The following is a 13,115-nucleotide window of genomic DNA, read 5'->3' on the forward strand; positions in this document are numbered from 1 at the left end:
GATATTTGCTGCAGAAGTCGTAAGGAACTATAATGTGTTAACTGGGTTCTCAGCACACCTAGAATCCCAACATACATCATCACTTCAATGCCAAGATTTACTGTCTTCATTGAGAACTTCTCATTTTTTGAGTTCTTAAGTTAAAATATTTTCACATCACAAAAATCTGTCAAATTTTATTTGAATCGGAGCGGCAGAAAGGGGGTTCATTGTAGAGGAATGGACAATAAGTTCACATTCTTACAGGAGACACAGTGAGGAGTTTCCCAATCTGTGTCTAATGAAGGCCCAAATTAGAGGCACCACATGACACCTGTGTTGTAAGAAGGATCTTGGCACAGGAGAGAATTCGGTGTCAAATTACAAATATAACTCCTTACCAGTAAAGGTTAAGAGACCCGACTTTATCAATATGGTTTATTATTTATTGAAAAATAGAAGGTAGTAAGATAAACAGTATTTTGTGCAAGGTCAAAAAATAATAACACTAGTCAAAGAAAAAATATATTTTGCTTGCAGTGCTATTATTTTTAAAAAATAATTTGGAGCAAAACTTTTCAGACGTTGAAAATAGGCAGCAATGTATCATAATGTCTGATATAGAATAAACAAATGAAGTGAGCTCTATAATGCTTTGAGCTTTTACCTGGAGGTACTTTTAGAACTGATCCCAGAAAGCAACCCAAAAGAGCATGGATGTATTATTGAATGAATTGAGAAGACACAGATCAAAGTTTAGGGAGATCAACAGAGCTGAAATATGTAGGGTAAGATAGAGGAGGGAGCTACATAGAAATCTAAAGATCTGCGTAGATGTCCCCTTGAGTCTTTAGCGAATATTAAGCTGTTTATGCACACTGTGAAACTCTATAGAGCCAGAAAATGATGGATTTCAAGGAAATGTTAAGCTAAATAATTTATAGGTCTTATGTGTAGCAGAAGACATTTAAGCACTGGCCAATCTCAGTTCATAGACCTTGTTAAACACTTGGGAAATTTAATAAAAAACTCAACAATTGTATTACTCTGGTGGTAGGGCTAACCTAGATCTGTTAGAGTCTGTAAACAAGTCTGGATGGCACCTGGCAAAATGCCAGAGGGAGTGGTTTGTGAAGTAATGCCAGTGAGCCATTAAGTGTGGAGATTCCTTATTGGTTGACTGATGTATCTAGTTTATGCTAAGTAAGATAAGCTGTGTGGAATGTATAAACATCACTCCGGTCCTACAATAAATGGCTCCCACTCCTGCTGTATCAATGTACACAAGTTGTTCGTCATCCCCCGGTTATTTTGCTGCAGCCATACTCCGGCATAGATCCACTCTGACAAAGCCTAAAATAAGCCTCTTAACTGACTGTCAAGTCAAAATTCAAAACTATTTGAAGGAAGATAAAATCCAGACATTCAACAATATAACACACATAATACCTAGTATCCAATGAAAAAAACTAGACACATGAAGAGGAATGAAAGTGTGAACCATAATGAGATGTCAGTCAGTTTAAATTGACTCAGAAATAATAATCTAGATGATGGAATTCCCACTCAAGTACTTTTAGACAAGTTACTATAAATATATTTAAGGATTTAAAAGAAAACACATAGCCAAATGCAGTGGTACAGGCCTGTAATCCCAGCAACAGGGAGGCCAAGGCAGGAGGATCACAAGTTCAAAGCCAGCCTCAGCAACTTAATAAGACCCTAACTCAAAATAAAAAAATTAACAGGGTTGGGGATATATCTCAGTGGTAAAGCATCTCTAGCTTCAATCCCCAGTAACAAAAAACAAACAAAAAGAATTTTCCTCCAAAAAATTTTTAAAATATATAATAAAAAGAGTGGTTACATTAATATCTGAAAAATATGCTCAGGACAAGAGATATTCTAGAGATGAGCAAGGACATTTCATAATAACAAAAAGATGAATTCATTAAGAAGACAAAAACTTCCAAAATGTACACATCTGATAACAAAACTTCAGAATATATGAAAATATATTAATAAAAAACTCAACAATTGTATTACTCTGGTGGTAGGGCTAACCTAGATCCACTCTGACAAAGCCACAGATCAAAGTTTAGGGAGATCAACAGAGCTGAAATGTGTAGGGTAAGATAGAGGAGGGAGCTACATACATTTCAGAATATATGAAAACCATCAGACTGGAACAACATTTCAGAATATATGAAAACCATCAGGCTGGAAGCAACATTTATACCTGTTGTTTTAAATTAAAAAGGAAGGGAGTCAAGAGGTAGACTGGAGAAGCCTACTGTCAAGCAGCTGTTCCCCAAGACTAAATTAAATCAAAAAGGAAAATACTACACAGACATTTTCCAAGTCATTTCAGAAAGATTTATTGGGAAAGGATACTAAACTAGGGCATTAATCTGACAAGAAAGCAGTTTAACAGATTTGATTCTGGCCTCAAGAAGTTCACAAAAAGCTTAAAATACAGATTTAAGAGATCAAAAGATATATGTTTTTTTCCTTAAACTCCACCTCTCAGTTTTTGAATCAAATAAATTATTAAGCTATTGTTGGCTGTTTTCCATCTTGAGGTATCAACTGCTTGGCCTCACAAGTGTCACAGAGCTTCTTAGCCATCCCTGCTAGGCCCACATGGCTCCATGACCCTTACTCTGATTCAGGTGGAACCCATAACATTGGAAGTGTAGTCGAGGATCACTGTTAACATTCTACAAAACTAGTGCTCTTCTTCAGGGTCTCAGTCAGTCTTGGGATGAGCTGTTGCATGTCCCCTGTCCTGCTTTCTACCCGTTCTCCAAACAAGCGATGAGCTGTCAATGCACTTGCATTCTGAGAATATGTTTTTTTCTTTAAAAAATTAGGGTTCAGTATGATTCACACTTGTTACTGCTAATTAAACCCATTTAGGGATTAAAAAATTGTTATTAGTTGGAAAAAATCATTCTAAAATATCCAGTTTACTTAATCTTTTAAAATTTGGTCGTATTTCCCAAGGAAACCGCCCTGGAGGTAGTGTTAGGATTATAATGGATTACTCCTAAAAGAGCTTTTTAAAAAACACATTCTCTGCTAATAGGCAGGGCTCTTTGCTGCCCTTAATAAATGACTGAATTGATTTATGCCATTTCTTTCTTTAGACTTTAGCTGATTCCAAGAAAGGAAAAACAACTCCTCCAAAGATAGATCTTTTGTAGTCTTGCCTGATGAGGAGAGCTTCTCCATATAGCTTTGCCAGGTTTTCTCTTTGCTCTTATCTTTGTATATAATGAAATGTTGGAGTTAAATAAATTGGGATAGAATCCCAATTTTGCCACCTCCAACCTGTGTGATGTTAGGCAGTTTTGAAATCTCATGAAGCCTTATATCCTTTCCTATGATCTGCCTCGCTTACAGGTGTGTGTGTATAATATAAATATTAGTTCTCTCCTTAATGATCTCCGATAACTCTATTATAGGCTTTGCTATTTATTTTCATCACATGACCATGTCTGACTCTTGGGGTCTGGAAAGTTGGTCAGTGTTCTCACTGTTAGAAATATACTTGTCTGCCTTCGGGAAAGGCTGTCTATTCACCTGTGTTCTTAGTCCTGGCACATTGTCTGGCATGAAGTAGAAGCTCAGTGTTTGAATCAGTCTTCTGTTTTTGTGACAAAATACCTGAGAAAATCAACTTAAAGGAGGAAAAAAATATATATTGTCTCACCACTTCAGATATTTCCGATCATGGCTGGCTCCACTTTCTGGGCCTGTGGGTGAGGTAGAACATCATAACAAAGAGGGCGTGGTAGAGGAAAGCTGTCAGCTAATGGCAAGCAGAAAGGGGTCAAGGGGGGCTGGGGATGTGGCTCAAGCGGTAACGCGCTCACCTGGCAAGAGCGGGGCGCTGGGTTCGATCCTCAGCACCACATAAAAATAAAAAAATAAAGATGTTGTGTCCACTGAAAACTGAAAAATAAGTATTTTAAAAATTCTTTCTCTCTCTCTCTCTCTCTCTCTCTCAAAAAAAAAAAAAAAAAAAAAGGGTCAAGGGGCTAGGAACAAAATGAATCTTTCAGGAGCATGCATCCAGTGGCGTAACTTCGTCCTTCTAGGTCCCCTCCTAAGGTTTCCATCGCCCTCCAAGAGTGCCACCAGCTAGGGACCAAGCCTTCAACTTGTAAGCCTTTGTGGGACATTTTAGATAACAAACTAAAACGCTCCATGTATTATTGTTGAAAGAAATCCTCATTCTTTATCAGAAACATAAAAAAAGAAGAGGAAGAGGCCAGGGTCTCACTGTCCCTTTCAAGGGCCTACTCCAGATGACCTAAAATCCTCCCAGGAAGTCCCACCTATTAGAGGTTCCATTGCCTCCCATAGTGCCACCTTGGGGATCAAACCTTTACCACATGGACATCTGGGAGATACTTAAGGTCCAAACTACAGCAGAAACTGAGGCCACAGCACTTCTGTGGGATGCAGGGTAAAGAGCTTTAACATCAGGCACCTGGCTGGGTCCCAGCTCCTCCATTTACCAGGTGGGTAAACTTGAGCCATCAAGTAAATGGCTCATAGAGATACAGAGCATTTTTGTCCCTCTCCTGTCCCTGCTCCTACCCAGATCATTCTCTTAGATATAAAAGTGATCATTCTGGGGCTGAGGATGCAGCTCAGTAGTAGAGAGCTGGTCTAACATGCTCCAGGTCCTAGGTTTTGATTCCCAGTGCTGCTTAAAAAAAAAAAAGTCATCTTTCTGACAGTTGATGTCACCTGATCCAACTCTATTCTTTCACCTGTCATTCTATTTTAAACTCTTGTCTATTTTTCTCCTACCTAAGTGTAATTTTTTTTTTTTTTTTTTTTTTGCTTCATTGTTGTCTTTGCTTTCATGTGGAAATTGAGCTTGGTACCTGCATTGCCAATTTCTGTGGAGGTCCAGTCTGCATCAACTTCACCTCAACAAACACAACGGGATGTCCCCTACCTTCCTTTCCTTTTTCATTCCTTAAGAGAAAACAAGAATTAAAAAGACCTCTTGAGGAGATTCCTGTCTCTCAAATTGCTGGCATACAGCCAGGCACAGTGGCACACGCCTCTAATCCCAGTGGCTCCGGAGGATGACACAGGAATTGCAAGTTCAAAGCCAACCTCAGCCATGGTGAGGTGCTAAGCAACTCAGTGAGTCCCTGTCTCTAAATAAAATACAAAATAGAGCTACGGATGTGGCTCCGTGGCTGAGTGCCCCTGAGTTCAATCCCTGGTACAAAAAACAAACTGGCATAAAGGGTGGGACATTAGCTCAGAGAGGAATCATCAGTGGCTCTTTGAAATACCAGTGTCTGGGTCCTCTGAATATATCCTTCATTTGGGACAAACAGGCTATCACTTGTCCCAAATCAAAGTGGTCATGAATGTTTGGAGGGTGAGTGTGTAACAGTTGTGAGTTTTAAAAATAGATCCAATTCCTTCCTTCCCCTTCTAGTATTTCATGGCAGAGAGAGAGAAAAACATATATAATGGGATCACAAACTGGGTTGTTCTTGATTTTTTACAGTGCTAGTCAAGTTCTTCTTCCATGAGCCACATCCCCAGCCCCTTTTTTTCCCCCTTTCTTATGAGGTGGGGTCTCACTGTGTTGTTGCTTAGGCTGGTCTCCAACTCATGGGCTGAAGAGATCCTCTCGTCCCCACTGTGCCCAGCTTGATCTGTCCTTCTTAACAAGACTCCTTTGCCCAGTCCTGAAGTCACTGCAGTCACAGCCACCCACGGTTCTTCCTTCTCTCCTTCCCTCCTTCCTTCCCCCTCCTCCCTTTTGTCTCCCTTCCTTCTCTCTCTCTCTTTTTCCTTCTGTCTTTCTGCTCTTGCCTAAAACAGACAAATAAGAGGTAAATATGAAGAATAACTAAACCTAGATTTGGCCCTTGGACTGTGTTAAAGGGCTGGAATTTGGCAAAATGAGAAAGTAGCAGACACTCACTGGCCCCTCCTTTCCCTAACCAAGGTCCTTACCTTCACATAAAAGCCTGCTTCCAGACTTTTGGCTCTTGGAGCAGCACCATGATGGTTGGTGATCATAAACACACCTACAAAAGGCCGCAAGGGAGCCAAACATAAAGTGGTCAATCCATTTTCTTTTGTTAGTGTGTTATAGTTATACATAGTATTGGGGTTAATTTTGACATAATCATAAAAACATGGACTGTAATTTACTCCAGTTAAGTCCCCAGTACCTCTCCTTTCCCCTCCCTCCATGCTCTCCCCTATTTCCTTTCCTCCACTCTACTGGCCTTCCTTTTGTTTTAGTTTTTTAAATTAGTGCTTTATAGATATATATAAAGGTGAAATTCACTGTGGTTGATCCATTTTCTAACAAAGATTGATAGGATGTGAAAGCACCAACTATATTCAACATAAGAAATATTGAGAAAACATTAGTCACAATGTCTCAAAGAACCAAAATTGCATCTGAGGGTCTCAAGGGTCATGTGTTTGAAGTACATCTTGCTGGACTAGGGATACAGCTCAGTGGTCAAGAGCTTACCTGACATGCATAAGGTCCTGGGTTCAAAATTGTTAAAAAGTAAATAAATAAAAATTGAGTCTTGCTGATCTGCAGAATGATGAAGTTGCATTTAGAAAACTCAAGCTAATTATTGAGGACACTGAAGACATTCAGAGGAGAAAAAAAAAACACTGCTCTGACTTCCATGTCATGGATCTTATCTGTGACAAAATGCGTTTCTTGGTCAAAAAAAAAAAAAAAAAAAAGGCAGCTCATGATTGAAGCTCATGTTGATGTCAAGACTACTTGTTGCATCTGTTCTGTGTTGATTTTATTAAAAATTACAATAATCAGATATAGAAGACCTCTTATATTTAGTACCATCAGGTCTACCAAGTCCAAAAGAAGATTATGGAAATCATGACCTGGGAGGAGCAGACAAATTGATTTGCAAGAAGTCATCAATAGCCAGACACAATAGCCAGTCGTCTCCCAGCGACTCGGGAGACTGAGTCAGGAGGACCACAAGTTTCAGAACAGCCTCAGTAATTTAGCAAGGCCCAAAGCAACTTAGGGAGACTTTGTCTCAAAATAAAAAATAAAAAGGAGCTACAGATTTAGCTCAGTTGTTAAGCACCCCTAGGTTCACTTCCCAGTATTTAAAAAAAAAAAAAAAAAAAAAGCTATCAGTAAATTGATTTCAGACAGCATTGGGAAAGACACAGAAAAGGTTTGCCAGATTATTTCATTCTGTCTTTGTTAGAAATGTAAAAATGCTGAAGAAGCCCAAGTTTGAATTGGGGAAACTCATGGAGCTTCATTGGTGAAGGTGGTAGTTTTGGAAAAGCTACTGGGGATGAGACAGGACATGAAATATGATGAATATGAACCACCAGTCCAAGAATCTGCTTAAAATTCAGATAAATACCAACAAATAAAAATCCTATTTGTTAAAAAAAAGTCCTTCTTTTAAGGAATGGTTTTTCATAGTGAAGATGACTGATAAAAACCAGTGAGTTGCTTTTCTCATAAGCATTTTCACTTTGATCCATTTTAAAAGTCAAAGAATCTCAATCAGCTAACATTTAAGGATAGACATGAGATGTTTTAAAGCAGGTGGTCCTACCCAGGGTCCCTGAATTTGCCTCTGAGTTATCCAGGGAGGGAAATAATTGATACAATGGTCTATTTTTTCATCTGTTTTTATTACTTGGAAAAACACAAACATAAATGTGTATACCTTCAAATGTTTTAAAAAACAAAGCCTATATACTAGTCCCAAATAGAGAGGGCATCATCTCCACACACACAGCATGGGAACAGGTGAAACCTGTGATTGCAAAGCACATTGGCTGTGGCTTGCAGAGCACCATACGAGGGTAGCCAACATAGAGTGACAGCTGGAGCTTCCATGGGACATGGGGAGGTGTGCTCTGGGGAAAATGTAAACTGCTCTCTAAGACAAACCATGCAATTCATTTTGTTTCTAGGTAATTAAGATTTGGACAAAACATCTGGCCTTCTATACCTCTGGACTTCGGAAACTGTTAGAGTCACAGAGAGGTAGCGGCAAGTGGTTGATTGCGGTTCTAATTCCAAGGGAAGTTGAGTCAGAAAGGGTTAAAGATTCGAGAAATGGCATTGAGTGTGTTGTGACTGCTTCCCATAAATTGGCCATACCCAAAAGGCCAGCACTCTATGTAAAAAATAGATAATGAGCCAGGGAGAGACTGGAAAAGGTGAACTTAATTATAGCTTCCATTAATGGAATGTTTCCCCTGTGCCAGGCAGTTTACGCCTATTCATTGTCTTAACAACCCTGAGAACTAAGTGCTGTTATTATTTCCATTTTACAACCAAGTAAGACCCAAGTGAATTGATGGGACTAAGGCTCAAGTCCACACCCTTCTATTGTATTTTCTCTACTCTTGATGAAGAGTAGAGAAAGTACTCTCCCAGGGGAGAAGTAGTGAGTATAAAGGGTCATCAGACAGGGATGAGATCTAAGCCCGACAGGGGTATGGTGGGGCCAGGGTGGCCGGGGAAAGAGGCTGGCAGGGGAAGATGCTAAACTGAGGCTGCCTGGTGGTACATGTCATAGTGAGCATAGCACATCCAACGGTTTCAGGCACAGGAGAACAAAGTCACTAGAAGCCATCCTGAAAGAAGATCAGGTACCTGGATTAGAAGAAACAGCCCTGGCAGGTCTCAGAGGCAAGAAGTTTAATTCTGCTAGAGGGTGGAGTACAGGGTAGGAGACTAGAAGATGAAGCAGGAAAGTCAAGGTGAGTTCAAGTCTCAGTGAGGTAATGGGTGGCTGCTGATGAACTTTAAGCAGTGCATTTTAATAAAGTATTCTAAGCAGATGGAGTACCAGTTTTTCCTTTAGATGACATGGTGTCACATATCTAGAGAGAGAACATGGGAAAGTGCCATTGGTTTGGACATGTACATTTGAGGTGTAAGCTTTCCAAGCAATGTCCAGACTGGAGCTCACACTCTACTTTCCCACACAATGCTTTCCTGAAAATTCTAATTATATTAAATATACTAGAGGCCAAAATCATCTTATTGATTCTGGAGAGCTTTAAAAAAGAAGAAATCTTTAAATATACTTTGTGTCTAAGATGCAACTTTTATTTTTTTTCCTTCAAGACAGAACACTGAGTTATCTAGTTTAGTCTAATTAATTCTTTGTTAAAGCCAAAGTTGGGCCCCTTTGGGTCTGTCTGCTCAGTGCCCACCATCAATTGCTCAGCTCTAGGATGTTGATGCTGATGGGACCACTTTCGTTTTCCAGTTTTCCTCTAACTTTTCCAAAATAATAAGGGCAAGACATTAAATTAGGGAGGAGTTTGGTGACTGTGTCACAGCTTGACTTCAGATCCTAGCAAAATGGCTACGTCTTTCAGGAGATCTTCCCTAAATCACTTATGAGTTGAATAGTTTTTCTTGAGTTCCCATAAAGCAACACTCCATACTTTCCCTAAACTTCAGCCACCCCATGCTCATTTATTGCATTTTACAAGTATCTGGCCGGGCCCAATGGCGCACACCTGTAATCCCAGTAGCTCAGGAGGCCAAGGCAGGAGGATTGTGAGTTCAAAGCCAGCCTCTGCACTTTAGCAAGGCCCTAAGCAACTTAGTGAGACCCTGTCTGTAAATATAATACAAAATAGGGCCGGGGATGTGGCTCAGTGTCTAAGTGCCCCTGGGTTTAAAATCTATCTTTCTCTTGAAGGTAAAAAATCTAACTCTTTCTTGATTGAGTTTCCAAGACACGATGGAGTTCTTAGCTGGGCCTTAATACATTAATACAATGAATCTTCATGACTCCTTAAAGTAAGCACCATCTTTCATCTCAAAGACACAAAAATTTCAGATAGATTAATATTTGCTCAAACACTATAAGCAATCAGAACAAGAACTAAATCCCATTCTCTGTAACTTTGAAGTCTGTGCTGTTTTCATCCCTATTACCTCTTTGATTACCAGTTATTGCTTTGATGATTAATTTTTTTTAAGAGAGAGTGAGAGAGGAGAGAGAGAGAGACAGAGAGAGAGAGAGAGAGAGAGAGAGAGAGAGAGAGAGAGAGAGAGAGAGAAGAATTTTTAATATTTATTTTTTAGTTTTTGGCGGACACAACATCTTTGTTGGTATATGGTGCTGAGGATCGAACCCGAGCCGCACACATGCCAGGCGAGTGCGCTACCGCTTAAGCCACATCCCCAGCCCCGATAATTAATTTTTAATTGATTTTATTCTAGTTTTAAATATTCCATCAGTAAAAGAATAGGCCTTGTGGCAAGTGTGGAAAATGCTGCTGAACACTTATGCAGTTCACATGAGAAAACTGTTAATACCTGAGAATACTTCCACTAAGTCCTTGTCTGCAGTGGGGCTCCTCCACTACTTCTACCTGTGAGCAGGATTCTCAGTGGTGTTCCTGAGAGGCTACAGGAAGGTATTTTGGTCCATATGCGCATAACTCATTTTATAACTCTTACAACATTGCTACCTAGCCATGGGTCCAAGTGAGTTAGAAAAGAGGGTAGGAATTGGCCAGGAGGGGATTGTGGCTTGTGATAATTGTGTGGCTGCCTCCTTTACCTGCTTTAATGTTTCCTTAAATGTGCCCCTTTAGGGAGGCTGCCAATGGCCACCCCATGAAATTCAGATGTTCACTTTTCTCCTTCTGTGCTCTATTCTTCTCCTTAGTATTTATCACCATCTAATTAATTTATTTTGCTGAAGATATTTATCTCCTTTATTGTTAGAGCTTCCCACTACAATACATGTTCAAGGGGATTTTTATCTCTGTCTCATTCTCTGCCATTTCCCTAGTGCCAAGAACAGTGCCTGAGAAATAGTAGATGCTTAGTAAATATTTATTAAGTGAACTATGTTCCTTGTACTACTAATAATATTTTGGAAGGCACTGAAAGTCAAAGGACATTGATAGATACAGTGACATTTTTTGTCTGCCTGAATGGTGGGAAAATATGTTGGATTTGATTTCAGTTGACAATACAGGAGTGTGTTCTCACACATTGCCCAGGACCATAAACAAAAAGCAAGCTAACGTGGAGTCTTTTGCTTTCTTCACAAAGAAAATCCAAAATTTTGAGAGACTGCTAGGTATCTGTGCTGCCCTTCTACCTACAAGATCTGCCTTGCTTGTCTGCTCAGTTTCTGAAGACTGTCAAACACTTAAAGGGCTAACACTATGCTATTCAGATATTTGTATTTCTTTAACATGCTGGACAGGTAAAATTTTTTTCTTCATTTTTAATATGGTTTGTGTCAAAAATTCTCTGGTTAGGAGAGGGAACACCAAATATCATTTAAGCTCTCTACTGAGGCTGGGTGGTCTTGGCCACATTTTAATTTCATCTGTAATTAGAAAGGTAGACTAAATAGATTTTAAAGAAACTTTCATTTCCAAAGATGCATAGCTCAACAGTCCTGTGGGAAATGGAATTTTAGCGTCCTATGCATTCCCTACGGAGCCAGTTTGCCTTGTGAGTAATGTCGTTCTGTGGACTGACGGACAGCCTCGGAAGTGATTGGCTTGGTAGGTTTGCATCTCAAAGCCAAATGTTTAATTAATTACTGTTCTTAAAGATTGTAAGCAGGGGCTTCTTTGGTAAGCATGCCCTCCTTTGGCTTGGAGAGGGTGTGTCATTGTGTTATGATTGAGAGGATGAATTTGTATTTCTTCAGCGTTTCTTAAAATTTTTAACCAAGTTCCGGGTTTGGTAGTGCACGACTGTGATCCTAGTGGCTCAGGAGACTGAGGCCAGAGGATCAAAGGTTTGATGGCAGCCTCAGCAACTTAGAAAGGCTCTAAGCAACTTAGCAAGACCCTGTCAAGATATAAAAAGGTCTGGAGAGGTGGCTCAGTGATTGAGTATACTTGGGTTCAATCCCTGACACCAAAAGGAAAAAAAAAAAGAGAGATTTTACCTAAGCTTATTTTAAATGAGAACAATGCTTGAACATTCTTTACCTCCTTTGGTAGAGAAGCCATACCCCTCTGCTTATAAAAACCAGTCCAAGTGCCATAAAAACAAGATGACCGATGCCATTTTGGAGGGCAAAAGACATTGGGAAGCTGTCATGTTGAATTGAACTGATGTTGAAAATGCAGTCCAACAATGATGGTGAGACCTTAGGAGAAGAAAAAGACTCAACTGAGGGCACTTTCTTTCTTGTCCCAGTTGCTGATTTTTCTCTATAAGTCTAGTGTTTGTGGGTTGGGACTGGGGAACTACACAAAGGCAGTTCACACTAGATCACCCGTGTCTGTGGTCAACTAGACTCTCAGGAAAGGAATCCGTTATAATGTATTTTCTTAGTAGATTTACATATGCAGATGGAACTCAACTCTATGCATGATTCATCTGCTGGTGCAGTGGGTGAACATTTGTTTTCTATCCACAGTACTGAAGAAGTCATTTAAATTTTAAGTACAAGAAAAGCATTCATTTTTGAAATGAGATAATTAAGCTATTTTTTAAACACAAACACAGAGCAAAACAGGACATACCATCATTTATAAACCTTCCAGAAACTGAACTCTATTTCCCTTGGTGCCATTTGGCATTTTAAAGGTGGGGGAAATATTTTTCTCCTGCGAGCTTTCTGGACTGAATAATCCAGGTTATGGAGACCCTGTACTCCTCAACTTTCACTGGTACTTTATTCTTGGAAATAATCAGAATGATTATTGAGAAACATGATTGTCTGGTATTGTCTTATATGTTTTAAGTAGTTCCTCATTTATACCTCACAATCATTCCAGGGCTTTAGTATTGAAACTGGAAATTCGAAGATCACACAGTCACAAAGCTGTGTGATCCAAGCCATCAGACTGCAGAGTTTGTACCCTTAGCCTTAATAATCTATGCTACCCATAATTACTGTCTCAAAGACCAGATGTTTTGTAACACTTCTTTCTCAATGCAAACACCATTATGCAAGGTGAGACTTGGTCAAAGCATAAATAATAACAAATAGAAGTGGAAATATTTTGACTGAAGGAGTGGGAGTGGGTAGGGTCTGGAGCTTCCATCACTCACCCCACCTTTTGTAACTCTTGAGTCTTCATAGCTCGGGCTCCTAAGGACACATCTCTTTTCC

General features: G+C 39.6%; 1 pseudogene across 1 annotated transcript; it reads left to right on the forward strand.

Moving 5' to 3' along the window:
• Positions 1-5,377: 5,377 nt before the first annotated feature.
• Positions 5,378-7,351, forward strand: LOC308651251 (small ribosomal subunit protein eS1-like; annotated as a pseudogene). Its single transcript has 4 exons — positions 5,378-5,392; positions 6,354-6,464; positions 6,566-6,937; positions 7,163-7,351. The product of its transcript is annotated as a small ribosomal subunit protein eS1-like (transcript).
• Positions 7,352-13,115: the final 5,764 nt, after the last annotated feature.

This window comes from Spermophilus citellus (assembly GCF_964194105.1).
Source record: "Spermophilus citellus genome assembly, chromosome: 6".
Classification (NCBI taxonomy): domain Eukaryota; kingdom Metazoa; phylum Chordata; class Mammalia; order Rodentia; family Sciuridae; genus Spermophilus; species Spermophilus citellus.